The 24,200-nt window shown below is 41.0% G+C and overlaps 1 protein-coding gene across 1 annotated transcript in view; it reads right to left on the reverse strand.

The window, feature by feature from the left end:
• ATP8A2 (ATPase phospholipid transporting 8A2) overlaps nt 1-24,200 on the reverse strand; it is a 528,491-nt gene that overhangs the window by 389,211 nt on the left and 115,080 nt on the right. The window lies entirely within an intron of this gene.

The following is a 24,200-nucleotide window of genomic DNA, read 5'->3' on the forward strand; positions in this document are numbered from 1 at the left end:
TTTATTTAAATCTGAGCCATCCTTTCCGTTTATAGTCCAAAAAATAAACACCCAACAGAAAACTTGTCCAGCATCTCTCTCTTGTCCCTCTGTGGTCTGACTGGGGCTCTCACATGCCACTGCGCCAACTGCCCGGCCTCCCGCTGAGCAGGCTCAGCAGCTCGACCCCCACACATCTGTATCTACCATCACAGCTTCTGGTATAACCACCTAATAAAAGCAACACACTATACAAAGTGTTTTTAATAAAAAAACAATTTAAAGAAAGAACTGGTGTTTTTAGTTGAGTTCTAATATTTGATGAGTTAAACCCTTTCCCCAGATCTGTTACAGAATATACTACTGGACTTTCTGGCCCATTTATTTTCTGCATGAATTTTACTAGTAGAATCACAACAGTAATGTGTTTTACTTTAAGAAAGAAAACTCAAGCTTGAGGAGGCATCCAAACATAAACGGGGTCAAAGGAGCGTTACATGGTCTCCCATCCCACTTTAATTTAAGAGGAAGAAAAGGAGGAGAAGGAGGAGGAGTGGGAGGAAGAGGAGGAGAAGGAGGAGGAGGAGGAGGAGTGAGGAGGAGGAGGAGGAGAAATGGAGACTTTGTAGAGACTTTCAAAGTTCTAACATTTAGAAGAGTTAAACTTGTCTAAAATAAAGGGCCCAGCAATGAAAGTTTCTGGGTTCCTTCCTGACTGCATGCTGTTAGAAACAACTGGCTTCAACTTGTTCTAGTTCATTAAAACTAAAAGGGAAAAAATGGCTAATAGCAAATTGAAGAGGATAGCTTAGCTCTCAGTAATTTAATTCTAAAGTAATAACATGCTTATTAAAAAATGGAAGGTCACTCTTCCAAAAATTTCCCTAAAGGCATAGCTGCCAAATCGACTTCTGATCTAGTCTTTACATTATTAATTCAATGACATAATAAAGCTGGCAAGGAAAAGCTTCCTGCTTGCCTCACAAAGGGAGAAGCAGTGCCCGAGTACCTTGCATGTTTCCTAAAAAAGTGACCTGAAAAAACAAGTCAGCTTAATTTCTTTTTAAACTGTCTGGATAAACGACTAAGAATGCTTTTCTCTGACTTCTGGGAAAAGCCTCCCAAACTGGACTCCCAACTTCTACCCCCTCCAAGCTTTGCCTTCACACGTTAGCAGCAAAGCAGAGTCTATCCAGGGGCACAGAGACAGCTTAGGCCAGGGCCCTGGTCCACCAGCTCAGGCAGGCAACCGCGGAAAGGCACCAGACATGGAAGTCAGCCTCCTAACCATGACTTGGCAGCAAACTCTAATTAATGAGACTTGACCGCAAAAACCTTGTGGATCTTAACTTGTCTCAAGTTCCAGACCTGGACAGCAGGTTGAAACCTGCTAAGATCATAAACAGCACAATCTATAGCTTTTGGAAAGAACTTTTTCTAACTAGTTTCAAACAGTCACCTCTTCCTCCTATCTGCAAAGAGAATTACAAAGTGAAATCTGCCAGAGATGCTGGCTTTCCAAGACACCGAAGCAACAGCAGGTACACAACGCTGAGAGGGAAACAATTTAGGAAATAGTTTTTATTGATATGAATCATTTGTTCAGTTTTTACTATTAAATTTCCTTTATAAACTTTCCTCCTATAATATGTACTTCTGCCTTTAATTTTTCACAAGGACCAGAAAGTAAATAACTATATAACAATATCACGAAATCTTACAAAGGCATCAATACCCTTCATCCACAGGTGACTAGGACAGACCGTAGTAGGACCATGTTGGGTTTACTGGCTCATTGCAATCAGGGAACCAGCAGGCTATCGGGAACTCTGATGGCTCCGAAACAGGTAGAAGGATGTGCTTGTTATCAATTTGGGTTCTGTTAGGTGACTTGGGGAGAGGTTCACAAAAGCATAATTTTGACCTGGATTGGGAGCTGTCAGAAAGCAGGGGCAGATCTGTGACTCGCTGTCTTGGTAATGTTTTTCTAGAAGATGGGAAGACCAAAGGAAGGCTACATATTAACGGGTAAAGAAGCGCAGTCACTCATATTATCCAGGAAAGGGGAATGCCTGCTCATTGTTGTGTTTGGACATAGGTTCTTCATATCTGCCTATGTGGTAAACTTGGAAATCCTTATACTTTTTTTGAGCGATATGACTTAGAGAATCTTAACAAAAGCAAATAACTGGCTGCTGAAGTCATATCTCAGTAGTTCAACCAACACTCACTCACTAAGAAGATAGTATGTACAACCATACCAGTGGGCTGGGTGCCAAGTGGTCCAACATACTCAGATGCCTCTATTAGTTCCTAAAACATCCCTGATTTCAAGGCTCCAAGCCATAAAATTGAAATTCTTTAGAAGGCGATACTATCAATTGAATATGAAAGGACAGAAGAATCAAAAGTGGCTGTCCCCTTTAGAAGAAGAAAATGCTACGCCATTTTGGACAGTCCCCACCTAGCCCACTTCAGTTATTTATGTTGCCTGTCTCATCCCTGTAGGCATCTGAGCGTGTAACACCTGCTTTATAGAAAGGGACACTGAGGCACAAAGTTGGTTTCTAGGGAGGGAGGGGAGATTCTCCAGGATATTTCCGTGTGGCCATTAAAATGTGCTGCTGCTGGGACTGAGCCATACTCAGCACCCACGCGTCTCCAGCTGGAAGAGACTAACATGTCCTCCACTTTTTTAAAAAACTTAAATTTATTGGACAATAACATTATGGTGTTTGTATGGTGACAAATGATTACTAGACTTAGTGAGGTGATCACATTGTAATGTATATAAATAAATGTTGAGTCACTATATTGTACTCCTGAAATGAATACAATATTGTATACCGACTATACTTAAATTTAAAAAGGAAAATAAATACATGTATAGGAGTAATATTAATTAATAATATTCCATAATTTTCAAGTGTACAATTATAATTCGATACCTGGATACTCTATTATGTGCTCACCACCTAAAGTCTAGTTTCCTTCCATTCCCATATATTTGACCCCTCCTTACCCTCTTCATCCTTCCCTTCCCCTTCCCCTTCCCCTCTGGTAACCAGCATTCTGTTTTCTGTATCTATGAGTTTATTTTTGTTAGTTCACTTGCTAATTTTTGTTTTATATTCTACATTACCTGACCTTGATACCAAGGATTAATCTTCAATGTATTTTATGTGGCTTTCTGGGATTAAAAAGCAAGTGTAGCTCCTATGTCTAAGCTTTTTATCAATCTCCTTGAACACATTATATCCTGAATTAATGAATAAAACATTTTATAACAGATTATGAATTACAGTGATCTGAGTCCATTAGGGCTTTTAATGAAAAAAGAATAATCCAAATTTAAATAATAGTACAATTCACTAAGAATCACCTAATTTAAGTTAGCATTTTGATCATAAGTAAAAGCATTTAATTTATGTCATTCTCTGAAGAAATGATATTAAGTCAACTAATCAATGACATAATCTCTCTATTTAGTATTTCCTTAATATCTTTCAAGTAAAATTTTATAATTTCTTCTTAAAGTCTCCTATATAGTTTAGATTTATGTCTGGACACTTTGTGGTTTTCTATGCTATGATAAATAATAACTTTTTAAAATTTTTATTCTTTAGTTATACACTGCTAGCATTTCTAAATTGAATTTATTTTAGTACATTATTTTATAATCTAGGAACCTTTCTAAACTATATTATTAATTCTTATATGTAGATTCTTTTGGAATTTTAACATAAATAATAATACAATCTTTGAATGACAGTTTTGGTACGTCTTTCCAGTCCTAATGGTTAATTTCCTTTTCTCAATTTATCTTGCACACACATATTGAAACACTGTAACATCATTCATGAAATTTAAAGTAGTCATCAATACTATGTAGCATAAGGAATGCACATTATAAAATACTAGAGGCCCGGTGAACAAAATTCGTGCATGGGTAGGGTCCCTAGGCCTGGGCAGAGATCAGGGCCTATCAGGGTCTTCTGACTGCCGGCAGGGGCCTTCCTTCCCTGGCTGCCAGCTGCCAGCCGGGGTCTTCCTTTGTTCGCACCACCCTCTGGTGGTCAGTGCATGTCATAGCGAGCGATCAAACTCCCAGTCTCCCAGTTGAACTCCAGAAGGGACACTTTGCATATTAGCCATATATATATATGATAATTCAATATATTCACTCATTTCTTTCTTTTTTATTTTTTTAATCCTCACCTAATGATATTTTTCCATTGACTTTTAGAGAAAGTAGAAGGGAGGGGAAGAGACAGAGAGAGAAACATTGATGTGAGAGAGACACATCAATTGGTTGCCTCCCACACGCACCCCGACCAGGGCCAGGGATTGAGCCTGCAACTGAGTTACATGCCCTTGATCAGAATCAAACCCCGTACCCTTCAGTCCACGGGCCGACGCTCTATCCACTGAGCCAAACCAGCCAGGGTTCCACTCATTTTTTGATGTCTACTCTGCACCCGGCAAGAGCCTAGTTGGAGACACAACTGGGAGTTTAAATTTTAAAAAGCCCTATCCTCAGTAAGAGTATTTGATATTAACGTGCTCACGAGAAAAACTTTCAGAATTCTAAGATACTCCTTCTCTATCCTCCAAATGCACTCCCTACATCCTGTCATATCCGCCTTCTATACCTTGCCTGACAATCTGTAGGCTTTAGCCCTACACTTCCATCATTCCATGATCCTGGCACCACCGTGTCCCCTGCCCTCATTCTGCCTTCCTCATCCAACCCCCAGGCATGTAAATCTGGATGAAGCATCACCGAATTCCCAAGGAACACTAGGGAACATTCTCTTTGTTTAAAGCATTCTGCAAAAGCTCTTGAAAAAATTACCTTACTATTAAGATAGCTTACATTTCTGTCTTCCCATTAAGCTGTGAGTCGCTTGAGGATCAGAGGCCAGCCACTTCCTTTTATCCCTCTCCAAAGCAAAGGGCCTCAGTACAATTACAGCAATTCTGTTTTGGATAGGTGACATTAAGACATTAAAATTTCTACACAAAGGAAAAATTCAAAATCAGAGCATGGCCTATAAAGCTTCTTACAGCCTGGCCTGCACCAAGCGCTCCAGCCCCTCTTAGCCTCTAGCAGACAGTATTCCCTGAGCCACTGAACAGAAATCATTCTATGGAATATTACAAGGATTCCATGCTCTACTGAGTTTGTAAAAACCCTGGATTAAACCAATTTAAGTGGGTTTCTTGGCAGGGGACATCTCAGAGACTTTAAACTTGTTATGTGGTTTGAGACTCTCCAAAAGGGGAATTTGAGATGCTGCACCCTCAAACTCACTTAGCCACAACTGCCCCTTCACATGAAACACCTATTTACAGCCTGCAGTACAAATGTTGAGAACGTTCCCCAAACTACAGCAATTTCCTTTTAGGGATGATTTCTCATTCCTCATTTTCCCCATGTGCTTTCTCTCCAATTCATTTTGTCAGGGTCAACTTTCCCCAATTTTAGCACACTCCTGTTCCATGTTTCCCATTATTTCCAGAGTGTTCTATTCATCTGTTGATGAGTTTCATTTTTAAAATGTTATGTGGGTCCTCCTCCCTCAGATTGAACTCCGTGAGCACGGTGGATTTTGGTCTTGTATCTCCAGCACAGAGCCAAGCTCCTGGGACATAGTGTGAGCTGACACATGCTAGAGACAGGGAAAAATCACATGCACACTAATGCAAATTCATTTCTTTCCTAGTTTTGCTCCTCAGAGAAATTTCAGGAGATTTTCTGCAGCCTCTCTAAAAAAAGTGCTTGCTAATTATCTCCTCACTGTTTTTATGTCTTCCAAACCAACCGCTACCCACCATGGGAAGTGTGGAGGAGGTTTGTCTTCTTAGTCCCAATTCCCCCGGGGAGGCCAGAAGAGATAAAATTTCAATTTGAAATAACTTCAGTAGAGTTAGAGGAGGCAAATGGAAGAAATCTTGGTACATGTCTTCTTTCAAATGTTTTTTTTTTTTTTTTTCATTGAAAACCAAAGATACATGGACTTATTTTCAATGCAACTATTTGGTACAGGAGAATTTAAAGGAAAATCTCATAAGTTCAAACTTCCTAGGAGAGTCTTACAAGATCATTTCAGTCATAATTTAAAAGCCGTAAGACAAACTATTACTCATTAAAATTTAAATTTTTGTATAGCTGAGTTTATGACTTATTAGAATTTTATTTCTAAATGATCGCTTTATGGGACTGACGGCCACCCACACCCTAATGGCACTATTGCAGTGTGAGCATAATGTCGCCATTTCTATGGGCCAGTGATTTAAAGTCACTATGCATTTACTTTTAAGAAATTATTAATATTCATGGGTCCAATTTATTTGATGCCTACTCCTTCAGGAGCACAGTTCCAACTGTAGCAACAGTCCCCTGAGAGAATCTGATGGCATTTCTGACAACTCATTTTGAGATGCTGTCTCCAAGAACAACTGTAACTAGAAGGAGAGACAGCTCATGTCTATGTCAAGCTTGACGGAGCTAATCTACTTTAAATTCTTACATTTTTTGGTGAAGTTTTCAGTAGATTTTTAGATGCAGCATTAAAGTTCATTTTTCTTCTCTACCACTTTTAATATTAAGGTGCTTTCTCCATCAACAAAAAATATTTGCAAGGTACTCTTTATTTCACTATGATCTTGATTTAATTGGTGTTATATTGCATCCAACTTATTTCACACCGAAATTCCTGCATCGGTGGGATGCAGAACTTTCCCACAAACTTACATAAAGTGGCTACTAGTCATCATTACTGTCACAGTCATTATTGTATCGCTGTTACTGAGAGGGTTTAGTAAGAAATTAATTTTGATGCTCACAGATAAGATTTTTAAAAAGACAAAGAGGTGATCTTCTCAGGCACACATTCTTTACCTCTTTTTAGAAAGGAAGGCAAGGCTGGAATTCAAATAAGCCCCTCCAAGGCTGAAGGTGTATATTATCTAGCTGTACTCTTAGAAATTATACTGTAAGAGGAATCTCCTTAAAAACAGACTCACAAGCAGGGAATGTGGACTATTAATGAATACTCCCAGAAGAAAGGAAGTTCTTTACATGCTTATCTGAAAGAGAGGTAATTACTTACTTGGTGTATATACTTGGAGAACCAAAATCCTGACCCTGTTTATAAAATGGAGCATACTTGGCCAGTTCTACAGCGATCTCAAAGGTTATTATAACAGGATACCACCAATCACAAGAGATATCTTCACTTTTCTTTGCTAATGGGAATAGGTTGAGGCTTGAACCAACAGACCAGCAGGATCTTCTTTTTCAACACTTTGGGAATCAGTCAAATATTTCTAGATACTAATTCCCATGACTCAGTGGTTTTACTTAAAAGGCTGAATCGCAAACAGTTTATCACTTGGACATAAAAGCATAACCATACTACCATCAGTAAAGTAGTCGTGTGGCTCTGAGAGTGCCTTCCGGAGCTTCCTCACAAAAGTGATGGCAACCTTGGAGGAGTGAGCAGAGGTCCACCTCTCTCACGGAGAAGAGCCGCTTCCCAGCTAAGTTGGAGAATTATTAAGGCTTCTCATCACAAAGACACATTCTTAGCCATTCCTCCCCTGAATCTCTGCTAAATTAAAGATACTGCCACCAGGTACCCCCACACAGCAGCTCAGGACCCCACCTTTCAACTATCTCTCCCCAGTGCGCTACTCTGGTGCTACGATCTCACTCATGTCTCTCAGCAGCAAACCAGGTAAAAGACAGGTGAACTGACGGACAGGAGTTTTAAGGCAAAAATTGGGTGAGTTTTGAATAATATGTAAAACTAAAAGAAGTGGAGGTATGATAGGGGAACAAAATTTGCAACCCCAAATATGCCACATTGGCACACTGATTAGTTTGAATTAAAGTTCTCCAGAAACAGCGAGTCTGAAAAGGACACTGTGACTCTCCTTTGTCCCCTGGAACACAGGAGATAAATCTCCCATCTGAAAGGAACCCTCCCTGACCAGAAGGTAGAGAGACATAGTTAGCATCAAGAGATAACTTCAAAGAATAAGGGCTAAGTGTGGTGAGGGGAGCTTGGGCGGGCCTAGAGACCAAAGTCCTCTCCGTGTCCCTTGTCTCTGTGGGCATGACAAACTTTTGCTACCATACATTTGCTCTTCCCAGCTCCCTGTGCACTGTCTTCCTCCCCTTTGAAGTTCCAGATCCCCACCCCTTCCTTATTACCTCAGAACAGCATATAAGCCTCAATTGTTTGGTTATCTTGGATCCTCATATTCTTATGAAGCCTCCATACATAGGTAATTAAATTTGTTTTTAATCTTGTTAAGCTGTTTTATATTAATTTTATTATTAGACCATCCAAAGAATCTAGAAGAGAAGAAAATTTTCCTCCCTGACAATATCTATTGGTAGCAGCATTTTCAAAATACCCTGTAAAAATACTGTAATAATGTTCCATTATTAAAGGTAAATTAGCACCAGCCTAGTACAAGTATAGCATTTGTCCTCTCAAGTTTGTGAACAAAGCAGGAGCCCACCAGACTACTCTTTCCACATATAAGCAGCACACACTTTCTTTTAGTCAATATAATCAAGAACCAGTACTTGGCAAAATGCTACTGCATAAATATAAAGTTTGGATCACTTCAAAAACATAAGTCTCTTTTCAACTCACCTTAGGACCAAAAAATGTAAATTTATCCTGGAGGAAACCTAAGCACATTAAATTTATTCTGAACCATAGATAGAACTGTTTTCAGTCTTTAAAAGATATTCTAAATCTACATCATAATGTCTAGTATGGTAGCTACCAGCCACATGTTGCTAGTTTCATTTAAATTAAAATTAAATGAAATAAAGAACTCAGTTCTGCAGCTGCAGAATAGGAGGTTGCCATATTAGATAGCACAAGTGAACATTTCCAACACTGTAGCATGTCTTACTGAACACGTATATTCTGAAAACTATTTTTCCCCAAGCAAAGAACAGGGGTATGGTTTTCTCTTGTTTAACAATTACCTGGGGAAATTATTCACTTGCTGGGTCAGAAACTGAAAAGCAAATCACATTAAGCACTCTCAAAGTCTCAGAAAACCAACAGTCAAAAATTCAAGATACAAATACTATCATTAAGCTGTGACAATGGAGGCACCTGGCACAGGTGAAGCCTGTGGCCTCCCGCACAGCCAAAGGCCTCTGAACCAGACTTAATCCTCAGAAAATACTCCAAGTCAGTCCCAGAAGCCTCACTGCTCTTGTAAGTTAAAATGAAGCTGAGAAATAAGACTCTTAAGAATTTTTTTTCAAAAGATGAGGCAGTTGCCTTTGGTATGTTCAGAGTATTAATAAAGAATAAACATCCTGTTCATTAGCCAATCAAATTACTCAAGTTATCAGTCAACACTCCATTTATCTGATTATCATCATATTATTAAGAAACATATTTTGCATGCATCAACATAAGGCTGTCTCAAAATTTCCTGTAGAGCCATTCACTCAAACAAATACTTGGAAGATCTTTCTATTCAGAAGAGTACACAAGCAGCAGCTAGTTGCATTTAGCAAGCCACAGCTCCATCACTTAAAATTGTTAGCCTGAAACCAAGCTTCATCAGTGAGGGGATGGACACTGATGCATGTAAAATGAGGATTAGGGCTAGGGCATATTGGCAAGGAGAACAGACTCTGTGAAATAGTGTCACACCAAATAAAAGTTGTCATATGAAAAAGGGAAAGGATTTAGTCTCGGTTGATTAGTCATCTCTGTGGCAATCTACCACTTCTCTTGGACACATGACAGTACCTGGAGTGAGCCTTTTCTCCAACCGGTCTGTGTGACTTATAAATTGTTCTATGAACACATTATTTCCCACTAATTGCAAGCAAAACTAGAAATATTTCAAGGCCATACAATTAAATCTCTGAACCACCTAGCTCTGGGTTTATGTGACCATATGGTCTCAATTCACTTAGAAATAAAACAGTAGAAGCAAGCACCAAAAAACCCTAGGCCTGATATTCTCTCCCAGTCCCCTGCTCAGAAAAGGAAAAAGCGGTCTTTAACAGCATGAGGGTGGTGTGCACGCCTATGCTAGAATAACAAGCAGCATTTTCTTTGAAAGAAATTGCCAACACAAAGCTTTCAGTACTATAAATACGTCATCATTTCTAAAGTCACTGATTTTGCCATAAAATTAAATTGTGGCTGCCATATGAACTGCAATATTATATTATCCTTTTTTGCCCACATCTTAAGTTCTCTCTCAAATACCAAAATAATAAAAATATTAGTTTAAAGTTAACACAGAGAGCAGACCAATTTGCATCATATGTTAAACCAGTATTTCTTCCTTTGAGATCAGGAGTTTTGTAGTGAAAAAAAAAGAAGTTACATTGGCCTAAACAGAAAGACAGAGCAGAGGAAGAGTTGATGGGTGGGAGAGGGGTGGGTTACCACTGAGAGAAAAGAAAGAGAAAGAATGCAAGAGAACAGTGCTATGGGACCTGCTATCTAATTTATACTACCTCTTTCATACTAGAACCTAGTTGTATAGAGCAAGAGTAGAGTGAAATTTTTGGACACCTTTGAGAATTCAATATGGAGTCACTGTCAGTCATGACAGCTATGTCAAGTGCTGTGTCAAAACTGAGGTAATGGGGTGTAATGGGAATGGCCTTAGGATGGGTCCAGACCAACCAAAATCACAAGTCTGGACACTGGGATAAGGACTCCATCTGGACACTGATATGGATAGGACCGCCACCCTTCGTGAGCTATAAGAACTCAGAGCTCCGACCACCCAGTGCTAGAGCTTGGCTGTACCATGGGTCGTGCTTGGAGCTCTGCTGCACTTCCACTCTACTAGACTCATGTAGCCACTGCAGAATCCTCACTTAGGACGAACGCCCGCCTCTCCACCTGAAGACACTACCAGTGACTGGGCCTTGGAGCTGGACAATCGCTGTTCTTGCTTCTATCATGTAGTGAGCTCCTCCTCTCTGTGTGTAACCTGTGTGTGACTTTGTTGGCTTCCTGGGAGGCCTCCCCTAATAAGCTTGGCATTGTTGAAAAACAAATGCGTGTGACTCATTTCAGGGATGCTCCCTTATTCTAAGACTTGAAGAAAGAATTTATGAAGACTATCTACTAAGTTAAATGACTGATTAAAAAAGAAAACATTCAATTTGTAATAAAGAAGTAAAACTGTTACTATTTACAGATGACATATATAGAAAATTCTAAAGACACCACCAAAAAAAACCTGTTAGAACTAGTAAGCAAATTCAGTAAAGTTGCAGGATACAAAATCAATATACAAAAAGATGTGGCATTTCTATACACTAATAACAAACTATCAGAAAGAGGAATTAAGAAAACAATCCTATTTACAATTACATCAAAAAGAATAAAATGCCTAGGAATAAAATTTAACCAAGAAGGTGAAAGACCTGTACTCTGAAAACTATAAAATGTTAATAAAATAATTGAAGACACAAATAAATGGAAAATTTTCCATGCTCATGGACTGGAAGAATTGATATCGTTAAAATGTTCATACTATTCAAATCAATCTACAGATTCAATGCAATTCTTATAAAAATCCAATGGCACATTTCACAGAAATAGAAAAAACAGTCCTAAAATTTGTATAGAACCACAAAAACCCTGAATAGCCAAAGCAATCTTGAGAAAAAAAGAACAAAGCAAGAGGCATTACACTCTCTAATTTAAACTACCTTACAGAGCCACATTAATCAATACAGTATTGGCATAAAAAGAGACATATAAATCAGTGGAACAGAATGGATAACCCAGAAATATACCCATGCATATGTGGTAAATTAATATATGACAAAAGAGCCAAGAATATACAATGGGAAAATGACAGTTTCCCAACATCAATTATCCCTTCTATAATTGATGTTGGGAAAACTGGACAGTCACATGCAAAAAAAAAAAAAAAAAAAAATGAAACGGAACCACTACCTTACACCAAAAACAAAAACTAAAAATGGTTAAAGACTTGAAGGTAAGATTTGACACCATAAAATTCCTAGAAGAAAACATAAGTGGCAAGCTCCTTGATATCAGTCTCACAGAGGATTTTCCGGATTGACACCAAAAGCAAAGGCAACAAAAGCAAAAATAAACAAGTGGACTACATCAAACTAAAAAGTGTCTGCACAGCAAAGGAAGCCATCAACAAACTGAACAGGTAACCTACTGAATGGGAGAAAATATTTACAAATCATGTTTCTGATAAGGGGTTAATATCCAAAATATATAAAGAACAACCCAATAGCAAAACAACAAGAAACACCCCACAAATAATCGGAGTCCAATATATACACGTGTGAAAAGGAGACACAGCCAGTCACATCACAGGCTATTGCGAGAGTTGAATAGAAATAATGGAGTTGCATGCTTTTGGGTTCATAAGTAATTTTACTAAATTTCTAGTTATAAAGACAGCAACACAAAACTCAAAACAACAGTCAAATAATGCAAGGGACCACTTTTTCAACATCCTATGGAGTGAAGCGTTAGCAAAATCTCTCTTCTGGGGAAGGAGTGACAACCCACGAGAGCTCCGCAGTAACAAAGCTGTAATGAGACACCCAGGGCCCCCGCGGCCCCAGGACCTGCGCTCCTCACTGCTCCAACGCATTAATGTCGGTTCCCACAAGAAGGTGTAATTTAATAATCTTTGAATTGCTGAGGCCTGTGTATTTTTAAACCTGAAGGCTCTGTGAGCAGCTGGAGTTCAATCACTAGAGTAGCCCTTGTAATTTTAGACAATTATTTAACATCGTGTAGAAAATGCTGGATATAGAGCCATATATTTTTAAGTCACATTTGTACTTCCGCATTTATACGCCTTTTTCTAAACACTTAATGTTTTCAAAGACTACATTTGTTCTTCCTCCAAAAGGGATCTGATGGAGGACAAGGTTTTCTCTTATTAAACAACATTTCTCTTGATTACGGGACTCCCACTTGTGCTTCCCTTATAATGAACAGTGTCTCCAATGCTCTGCTGGCTGAGGCACCCTCTCTAGATTCACAACCAATCTCTTTCCTTCTCCACTTGGTGTGTATTTTCTCAGTGCCCACTCTTGCTTACTTAAAGTTTCCTCCCCCCCCAAATGTGACTACATATAATTGATCATACACAATCCATTGTTGCTGTGACGTTTCCTTACACCATTAAAGAAAAACAAGACCTTTTCAGTGTATTTCAATACAATTCAAATGCAAAAACCTTATAGATATCAGCTGATGCCACAAGCGACACACTACTGCAGATGGAATGAATTTCTTTTAAAATGATATAGCTGTAAAATAGGAGCAAAAATAGAAGTGAAAAACATAGAGGGGTGGTCATCAGGAAAGCTGTACTAACCAATTTATTCGAGTACATTGACTACTTTTCTGAAAAGCAGCTCACATATAGACACCACCTCCCCTGGGCAAGTGTAATTCACAACTTGTACTTACCCAACGACGGATAGCAAATCACCGTGACCAACACATAAAATTGCACACGTACCTCACTCAACTGTGTTTAGTACTATACTTTGTGCTTGGGAAGGACAGTCATTTTTCAACCTTCATGCATTACTCCACAACATAGGTTCCATTAAAAATAATGGAAGGACTCACACTAAGCATCTTGTTCAAGTTAACTGGGTCTTCTAACAACTTAACAACATATAAATTAAATTCGTATGATATTTAAAAATGGAAAGCACTTGCTTACAGTTACAACTCAATCAGCCTGAGGCTGTTTCTAAAATTTACTTTCCTCCAAATTTCTCTCCTTTTCCTCTCCTGTATTCATAAACCACAATCTATAAAGGGTGATAAAGGAATTGTAACCCCTTGACTTAATAGATGGCCTCTTCCAAAGCCATCAATGCCATACACTGGGGGGGGGGAGGGTGGACAGACCAGCAGAGGAAAGAAAAGTGAGGAACATGTCAGCTAGTCAAGTAGAAAAGAAATGCACAAATGAAAAAGCAAGACAAAATATGCCTCTTAGGGATTTCAATTCAGTGAGTGTCTTAAGCAACATCTACATGCAAAATATTTTAAATATCTCTAACACCAAGAAATAATATCTTACCCTTCGCAATAGCATGTATGGACCTGGAGAGTATTATGATAAATGAAATAAGTCAGTCTGAGAAAGACAAATATCACATGATCCCACTTATATGTGGAATTTAATGAACAAAATAAACTGACGAACAAAATAGGTTCATAGACATAGAAACATGGAAGAGACTGACAGATCTCAGAGGGAGGGGTCAGAGGGGAGGGAAGAGATTAACCAAAACACTTATATGCATATATGCATAACCCATCGATAGACAATAGTGCTGTAGGCCTGGGGTGGGGCAGGAGCCGGGTGGAGGAGAGCAAAAGGGGGGAAATGAGGGTCATCTGTAATACTCTCAACAATAAGAATAAATAAAAAACAAAAAAAGAAATAATGTCTTAACAAACAAGCCTACAGTACAGTAGGAAGAATAAGGCAAGAACTCCACTGTATCCTAAATAAAGAGCAGTATAAATTCCTGACATAAATACATGGAAATTTAAATCTGGTTTAAGAGATGGGGGTAAAAATCAAGAAAAGTCAAGAAGAAATGATATTTCACATGAGCAGGATTAGAGTTAGGGTTTTAGAAGTGAGAACTGGGGAACAGAACTAACAAAGTGATAAATTCACTCAATATAGTGAGTTCCTATCATAATGTTAGGCAGCATGCTAGGTGAATGGGGGAGGGGGTTGTTCAATAAGCAGCAGAATTGCAGAGAAAAAGCAAGAAGAGATTTGGTCCATCATTTGGGGGGCTTTCTACAACATGTTAAAGGTTAGAGCAGTTTTATTTCCTTCAAGGTACTCTTCCAATGTCCAAAAGTCTATCAAAGTGATAAATACAAAACAAAAAAAAATTGGACATAATGATAAAATCAGAAAATGAGACTAACTAATTAGAAAAATGACTATGTAGCAATATATATACACTAGAGGCCTGGTGCATGAAATTCATGCACTTGGGGGCGGGGGGTCCCTCAGCCTGGCCTGTGCCCTCTCGCAGTCCGGGAGCCCTGGGGGGATGTCCGGCTGATGGCTTAGTGGGCCTAAGCTGTCTGTTGGACATCCTTAGCATTGCCACGGAGGCGGGAGAGGCGGCACTCCCCCTGTGGGAGCACAATGACCACCAGGGGGCAGCTCCTGCATTGAGTGTCTGCCCCCTGGTGGTCAGTGTGCATCATAGTGACTGATCATTCCACCATTTGGTCATTTGCATATTAGCCTTTTTTTATGTAGGAATAGTGGCCCGGTGCACGAAATTCGTGCACATTAAAGGAAATTAAAGGAAATATTTTAATATTGCTATTTGCCCTTTCTCTATAATAGAAGTGTCAGAGATGAAAGAAAATTAGTAAAATGTATATGAAAATCTAACTCCTGTCAGAGTCTGGGGTGTGCTGCGGGACCTAGAGTCAAGTCCCTGCCCACCACCCACATGCACTTCGAAAACGCAGGAGGCCCAGACCTGGCTGGCCCCACCCCCATTGAGTGAGACCCAGACCTGGCTGGCTCCATCCCCGTCAAGCCCCTCTGGGCAGGGGGTGCAGCCTCAGGTCCCCCAGCCTGGTGCTGGGTGCGGGGCAGAGTCTCGGGTCTCCCATCAAGCCCCACCGGGTGAGGGGCACAGCCTGAGGTCCCCCATCAAGCCCTGCTGGGCAGGGGGCGAGGCCTGAGGTCTCTCAGCCCAGTGCTAGGACGGGGGACACAGCCTGAGGTCCCCCGTCAAGCCCTGCCAGACAAAGGGCGTGGCTTGAGGTCCCCGTAAAGCCCTGCCAGGCGGGGGGATGCAGCTTGAGGTTCCCCATCAAACCCCACTGGGCGAGCGGTGGGGCCTGAGGTCCCCGTAAAGCCCTGCCGGGTGGGGGACACGGCCTGAGGTCCCCCAGCCTGGCGCTGGGGCGGGGGTTGCAGCCTGAGGTCTCCAGGCTCGGTTCCGGGGTGGGAGGCATGGCCTAAGGTCCCCCCATCAAGCCCCGTGGGGCGGGGGGCACAGCCTGAGGTCCCTCGCCCTGGCCAGGCGCCATGCAGCCTCAGGTCCCTGTTGTTTGGTCGTGATGTTACAGCATCCTGGCTAATTTGCATATTTCTCTATTATATAGATAGATATGCTGTAGATGAGGCCCCCTAGAACCATAAGAAATGCAAAAAATTCACTGTTTACTCATTTTCGAATTGCCCCCACTTAAAATCAAATTGCCCCTCCCCTCCCCCCGTGGGGCGTGTGCTGCACCTTGGGAACCACTGGGCTTGACACTCTTCCTCTCTGAGCTTCATTTCTGAATACATGCGCATATACCATGGGAATTATAATCTCTTCTCCGCCTACCTCACTGGGTTGTCATGAGGAGGTGCTGAGCTGATAAACCTAGAAATGTTTCATCAAGTAAATGATGTCTACACAGGAAGGGATTGTTATTTTTAAGCCCACATGTACCCTCTCAGGTAGCAGGTGCTGATTAGTGGAGGAAGGCATGATTGTTTCCTGGGTCTGTAGCTATGGAAGCTTTTAAAGGGTTCTGCAGGCCTCGGAGGGGCGGGCTCTGGCCAGCAGCCCTGTAGCAGTGGTCATCCATGGAGGCACTGGCAGGGGGGCAGGGCATTACGGGGGCACAAGAGGGGCAGCGAGGCCAAAGGGGGAGTAACTGTCAAACTTTCCCACTTGGCGCCATTCTTTAAATTGTATGTGTCTGTTTCACAGCTGTACCTGCTCAGGGCGGGGCTCCAATCTCCTGGAGCGGGGTGGGGGCTGGGCCAGGGTGGAGCCAGGTGGGCTAGGAGGGCAGGTTTAGCCGCGCCCCCAGCGAGGTTCAGCACGCTTCCTCTGCGGAGACAGCACTGCTGCTGTGGGGGGAAGGGTCTGACCCTGGAGAGCCGCTCAAGCCTGCCTCCACCCCGGTCTGGAGTTGTAGGGAGGAGAGGCGTGCCCGGCACCAGCAGAGGGGGCCTCCGGGGTGCTGACGGGTGGTCGCCCCTGGTGGGAGTGACGAGGGAAGAGATGGGGAGTCGGGGGTGCCGGCTGCAGCTACCCCCGATGCTGGATCTTCTCCCCATCTGATCAGCCTCCCCGTCCCCCCAGGGGTGCAGGGGCTGGGGTAGAGTGTTCATCTGTCCCCCAGGGGGTACGGGGGCTGGGGTATTGGAAGAGATCCCCATGGCCGCTTCCTCTTCCTTCAGTCCCGGCCCCTGTCAGGCACTGTCCTCAGACCACCCCCTTCCCTGCCCCCTGCCCTGGGGAACTTGGCTTGGCTACCTGCCCCCTGCTGCGTGCACATCAATATGCAAATTGGTCATTACAGGGACACCGACATGGACAAATTAGTATATTACCTCTTTATATGTATAGATATATTTAGTAAATTTATAGAATTTTTCCAGTCACCTCTTGAAATCATTCCTCAAAAAATATTAGGAAAGATTCATCAGTCTGTTCCATGCTTCCATGTCTCTGGATCTATTTTGTTGTCAGTTTATTTTGTTCATTAGATTCCACATACAAGTGAGATCATGTGATCATGTCTTTCTCTGACTGGGGGAAGGTGGGAAGAGATTAACCAAAGAACTTATATGCATATATATGGACAGACAATAGTGCAGTGAAGTCCTGGGCGAGGAGGGAGGTAAGGGGTCAATGGGGGGCGGGGGAGGGAAGGGGACATCTGTAACATTCAGCAATAAAGATAAATTTAAAAACAAAAAAATAGCAAAGAAAATAAAAACCTTTTATCACTTCCGAGAAGAACCTTTAAAAACCATATCATGGTCATTCCTAGCTTTTGCTCAAGTTTTTTTTTTTTTTTTTTTTTGGGGGGGGGAGGGGGGTGCCTCTTAGAATATATTATTTAAAATTCAGTTGCTCATAATTTTTAATAAAATATTAAAGATAATTAATTTAAAAGATTTCTAATGGACCTTCAGACTAATTTTTAAATGAGCAAATCTTTGTAAATCAATTTTTTTCTCTTAAACAAATAGGATGCCTTAGTTCTGTAAATGACCCTACAATAAGTCCTATAAAACATTTGTCCCAGATTATTTCATTCTTTCCCAAAGTATGGGAGGGAGAAAGAGGGAGGAAAGGACAGGATTCATAACTTTTCTAGGTTTTAAAATAATAATAACTTTGTATCTCACCATCCCACTTTTGTGCTATCCTTCCTCCTTCCTTTCTTCTTTCTCTTTCTTCTTTCCCTTCCTTCCCTTCCCTTCCCTCCCTCCCTCCCTCCCTCCCTCCCTCCCTCCCTCCCTCCCTTCCTTCCTTCCTCCCTTCCTTCTTTCCTTCCCTCCTTCCTTCCTTCCATTTTTCTCTATAAGCAACTAAACTTGCCAGTTACCAAAAATCTGCTTAGCTCTACTTACACACCTCCCTCTTGGCATACAACGTCCTGAAGTAACATCTTAATTTATAAAAATAACACCTGGTTAAGGTGTGACTGAATCACATCCACAGGACAAAATTCAGGGCCTGCCGTGGATTTTAACAACATCTATCTTTGAGGTAAATTTGCTCTAAATTCAGTGCACATTTGTTTTCTGCCACTTTTGACTTTGACAATAACCTTTCAATACTTCAAAAGTAAACAAATCTCTAAGTTTCTGAAGGGGAATCCATCCTACCTCCTCCCCAACCCCACAATTTTCTTGGCGATGGAAACTTTCATATTTTTATTGAATTTATTAGGGTGACACTGATTAATAAAATTATATAGGTTTCGGGTAACAATTCTATAATACATCATCTGTATATTGTATTGTGTACTTGCTACCCAAATCAAGTCTCCTTCCTTCACCATTTACACCCCCTTTACCCTCTTCTACCTCCCACACACACACCTTTCCCTCTAATAATCACCATACTGTTGTCTGTGTCTGTGAGGTGTTTTTTTTTTTCTTTTTTTAATCTCTTCACTTTTTCACCCAGCACCCAAGCCCTCCTCACCTCTGAGAGCTGTCAGTCTGTTCTCTGTATCTATAAGTCTGTTTCTATTTTGTTTGTTAGTTTATTTTGTTCATTACATTCCACACAGGAGTGAAGTCATATGGTACTTGTCTTTCTCTGACTGGATTATTTCACTTAGCACAATATTCTCCAGGTCTGTGATGGAACCTTCCTTATGTATCAGGACTGGATTTGGTAAATAACAACACTAGCTAAAATGAAGAAAAATGGACTCACTCTAGAAAGATAAAATGGTTTTTGGTCTGGCAAAACAAAAACAACCTATGAAAATCTCTGTAAATAACACCTCTGATTGGAAAGGACACAGATTATAGAATACTAGTACATATTTATTTCTAGAATTCAGTCTTATTTGAATAAATATTTTAGATTATTTACTTGTCACTATGCATACTCTGATTAAAAACTCAGAATTTGAAATGACTTAGCAGGGTTCCTATAGAACAAGGCATACACAATATATATTTTGTCCATTAACTGAATTGATAATTAATGAGTATTCGACACATGCATGCAACTAAAATCAAAATCTACAAGGTTACTTTGAGAAATAAGGATTCCCCTTTAATTTTCTCAAAACTTTTAAATATAGATATAAAACTCCATATGCACATGTTTCATAATACAAAAATAAGAATGTGTTTTGGTGACTTTACCGTATGTAAATTGTATTCCAATAAAAAATAAGATTGCATTAAATAACACCCAAGGAAATCATTCTTAAGAGAATGGAGCTGGTCTCTCAGCCCTGCAAAGTATCTTAAGAATTTCCCGTATCAATATCTACAAGCATTATCAGCTTGACATAACACTTTAGAATAAGTACATTTAATTCTTAAAAATTCAAGACAATGCCAAGAAAGCACCAAGTAGTAGAAAAGATTAAGCAAAATAAAAAGGATAAAGTAAATATACTCAGTCAAAAATAGGCTACATCTTATGGTTAAATTGTCATCCCATTGTTCCCACCAATACAAGGAATAAGAAATCTGACATTTAACACACATAAGTGGATTTCATACTTTTTAATGCACAAAACAAGTTATAGTAAGTGCATCTTTGCTAATTATTAAATAAACATTTCTTGACACATATCAAGGTACTTTCTTGAGCCCTGGAGAAGAGGACAGCCACAAAAATAACTGGCAACGCAGAGTCCAGTCGGGAGGACACTCAGAGCAATTCTAACACAGCACAGGAAGTGGTCAAACAGAGGCCAACCAGCTTCAATAGCCCTTCATTCCCATCCCAGGGACACTCCTCAGTCTCAGCTTAACCTCCCTAAAAGAACTTCCCTTCATAATGGTCACAGGTTTCTTGAGGGTTTTCATATTAGTTTAGGCCTCTTGTCTCTCTCTGGTTTCACACAATTTTACTGAAATTAAAGTTAATGTCACTATTAGCTCACTGATTTCCATTTTTCCCAACTTAATTATAGGAATCAAACAATATGATTCAGAGTGCTATTTCTAACATTTTGTCCTATTATTCTATTAAAAATGGAGAAAAGGGGTTTTAGGATTTTTTTTTTTAATTTAAGATTTCTATCAATTGAAAAACTGTGCTTAAAAACTATTTCCAAACAAATTGAGGCTTTTCAACACTTTATATCTTTTTTTTATACTTTATATATATTTTTCACTCTTCTCAACTTGTAGGGTATGTTGTATTATATTGCAAATTGACATTTATCAACCCCTTGATAATGTTGAATACATTCAATATTAGTTTAGGCTTTATCACATATTTAACACTTTCTTTGCTTTTTAGTGCTTTGTGCAACTCAGATCTTCTACCCAAATTCATTTTCTTTCTGTACAAAATACAACCTCTAACATTTCCTTTAGTAAGGGTTAGCAGGGGGCACCATCAGCTTCTGATTCTGTATTTTAAACTTATTTTTTTATATAACATTATATTAGTTTCAGATACATGACAAATGATTCAATATTTATATGTATTACAAAATGATCACAAGTCTAGTTAACATTCATCACTTCACATACTTTTTTTCCATTTTGATGAGAACTTCTAAGATGTACCACTTAGAAACTTTCAAATGTGCAACACAGAATTGCTAACCATAGTCACCATGTTGTATATTACATCCTCAGGACTTATAACTGGAAGTTTGTACCTTTTGACCCCTTCACCCATTTCATTCACCCTGCATCCACCTCCTCTTGCAACCACCAACCTGTTCTCTGTATCTATAACTTCCCTTTATGCTTTTTTTGTTTCAGATTCCACATATCAGTGAGCTCATAAAGAATTTCCTTTCTTTGTCTGACTTTTTTTCCTTTGCACAATGCCTTTAAGGTCCATCCATGTTGTTACAAATGGCAAGATTTTCTTCTTTTAATGGCTGAATATTTATCTTCATCCTATCTAATAAAGAGGGGATATGCTAATTGACCTCACGCCATCACAAAGATGGAGGTGCCCACAGCCATTAAGGCGGGAATATGCTAATTGACCTCACACCATCACAAAGATGGAGGCACCCACAGCCAGTAAGGAGGGAATATGCTAATTGACTGCCCCGCCCTCAAAGATAGCAGCACCCACAGCCAATAAGGAAGGAATATGCTAATTGACTGCCCCACCCTCAAAGATGGCGGCACCCACAGCCCATAAGGAGGGAATATGCTAATTGATTGCCACAACCTCAAAGATGGCAGCGCCCAAAGCCACAAGATGGCAGCGCCCAGTCCCCTCAGCCCCATGCACCTGCCTATGGAGTCCCCCAGTCCCCTTAGCCCCCCAGCTGCCCAGGGCCGGCCCGAGGCACAGGCAAGCCTCAGATGGCAGCTGCCCAGCCACTCAGGGCTGGCCCAAGGTGCAGGAAAGCCTTGGATGGCAGCTGCCCTGCTGCCCAGGGCCAGCCCACAGCGCAAGCAAGCTTCAGATGGCGGCTGCCCAGCCAACACCCAAAGTGCAGGCAAGCCTCAGATGTCGGCTGCCCAACTGCCCAGGGCCGGCCCGTGGTGCAGGCAAGCCTCGGATGGCAGCTGCCCAGCTGCCCAGGGCCACCCAAGGCTCAGGTAACCAGGGCCAGCTGAGGTTTTCACTGCTGGCAGTGGCAGCAGCAGAGGTGTGATGGGGGCGTCGCCTTCCCCTAATTGCCAGGTCACCTCCCACCCCTGAGGAGTCCTGGACTGTGAGAAGGGGCAGGCCAGGCTGAGAGACCACCGCCCCCCCCCCCCCCGCTCCAGTGCATGAATTTTCATGCACCAGGTCTCTAGTATATGATAAAGATGCATGTTGCCTATAGTCTAGAAGTTTGATATCCCACACATTCCTGAAAAGTCTTAAGGCACCTACTAACTACTATTAGCAACACCTTTCTACCAGTGGTATGAAAATCTCCCTGTACCATGTAGGGATTATGCTAAAAAATGAAATTTTAACTATTATTAGAAGTTTAAATCCTATCATTTCAAACAAAGGGAACAGTTTCCTTTTTAGTTCATTTTTACTTCCATCAATGTAATTCTTCATTGCTATAGAGCTTAAAACAAACAACTTTTCTAACAAGGTTGTTTTCAAGAATCCCAAACAAGGTAAAAACATAAGACTAGTCAACACTCTATGAACATGGAGGGCCAACTGCACGCCACCTCCCTGTCCTGATACCCATTTTAGCACACTGTCCCCCGCAAAGATGACAAATCTTTCCTGATGGCAACTGAGCTCATCTTGGAGCAGTAAGACCCACAGGAAGAACCAACTACAGCAATATCTTTTCTACTTCTTACTTCTCACATTGCCACCACATATTTCTCAGTTCCTCATTACTCAGAGGTCAGCTCACATGATTAGTCCTCACACATACAAGCATTGCTCCTCAGCATTCCTGACCATGGTAAGTCACTCTCAACCTGCCTGTTCTGTTGTCACATTAAAAATATCTCTAAAGGACTAGAAGTGGTAGAGCAGTGCCAGTTATACCCATGTGCCAAGAGACAATGATGTCTGAAATCTTTGTGAAATTAAACACAGAGATTTATGCCATCAATATCATAAGTTATCTATAACTAGAGGTCCGGTGCATGAAAATTCGTGCACTCTGGGAGTTCCCTCAGTCTGACCTGCACCCTCTCGCAGTCTGGGACTCCTTGGGGGATGTCCACCTGCCAGCTTAGGCCTGCTCCCTGGGGGACTGGGCCTAAGCTGGCAGTCAGACATCCCTCTGGCAGCCCGGGAGCCCTCAGGGGATGTCCAACTAACGGCTCGCAACCATCAGCCAGGCTTGTGGCTGAGTGGAGCTTCCCCTGTGAAAATGCACTGACCACCAGGGGGCAGCTCCTGTGTTGAGCATCTTCCCCCTGGTGGTCAGTGCGCATCATAGCGACCGGTCGTTCTGGGTCATTCTGCCATTAGGGTCAATTTGCATATTACCCTTTTATTATATAGGATAATAAAAGCGTAATATGCTAGTTAGACCAGACAGCCAAACGACCTTCCACATATCATTCCGGATGAAGTTGCAGCAGCGGGAGCTGAGGCAGAGGCGGTTAAGGGTGATCAGGCAGGCAGGTGAGCAATTAGGGGCGATCAGGCAGGCAGGTGAGTGGTTATGGGCCATCAGGCAGGCAAGCAGTTAGGAGCCAGTGGTCCCGAATTGTGAGAGGGATATCCGACTGCTGGTTTAGGTCCAATCCCTGTGGCAGTAGGACATTCCCTGAGGGGTCCCAGATTGTGAGAGGGTGCAGGCCAAGCTGAGGGAACAATCCCCCTGCATGAATTTCATGCACTGGGCCTCTAGTTAAGATATAAAAATAATCAACCTCTACTAGTTGTATTAGTTAATAATGCAGATATTTTTCAATAGAGGAAGTTACACATATGTTGATATAAATATGATTTGATATATATGCCATTTTGTTGTATTAACAGCAAGCTTCAAAATTCATATGTCAAATTTGCTGAAGGTGTTAACATCATAGATATTTTTACACTTAAAAATGTCGAATTTCATGCCAAAAGAAGAACATTTGTGGGAAGTTTTAATTCATTACTTTATATTGAAGAAAAAGTTATTGCATACTCTGGAAGCTTATGGTGAACATGCTCCATCTCAAGATATTTGTGAACACTGGTTTAAATCCTTTGAAACTGATTATTTCAATGTGAAAGACAAAGAGCATCCAGGTCAATA

The sequence above is a fragment of the Eptesicus fuscus genome, chromosome 7 (genome assembly GCF_027574615.1).
Source record: "Eptesicus fuscus isolate TK198812 chromosome 7, DD_ASM_mEF_20220401, whole genome shotgun sequence".
Taxonomy (NCBI): Eukaryota; Metazoa; Chordata; class Mammalia; order Chiroptera; family Vespertilionidae; genus Eptesicus; species Eptesicus fuscus.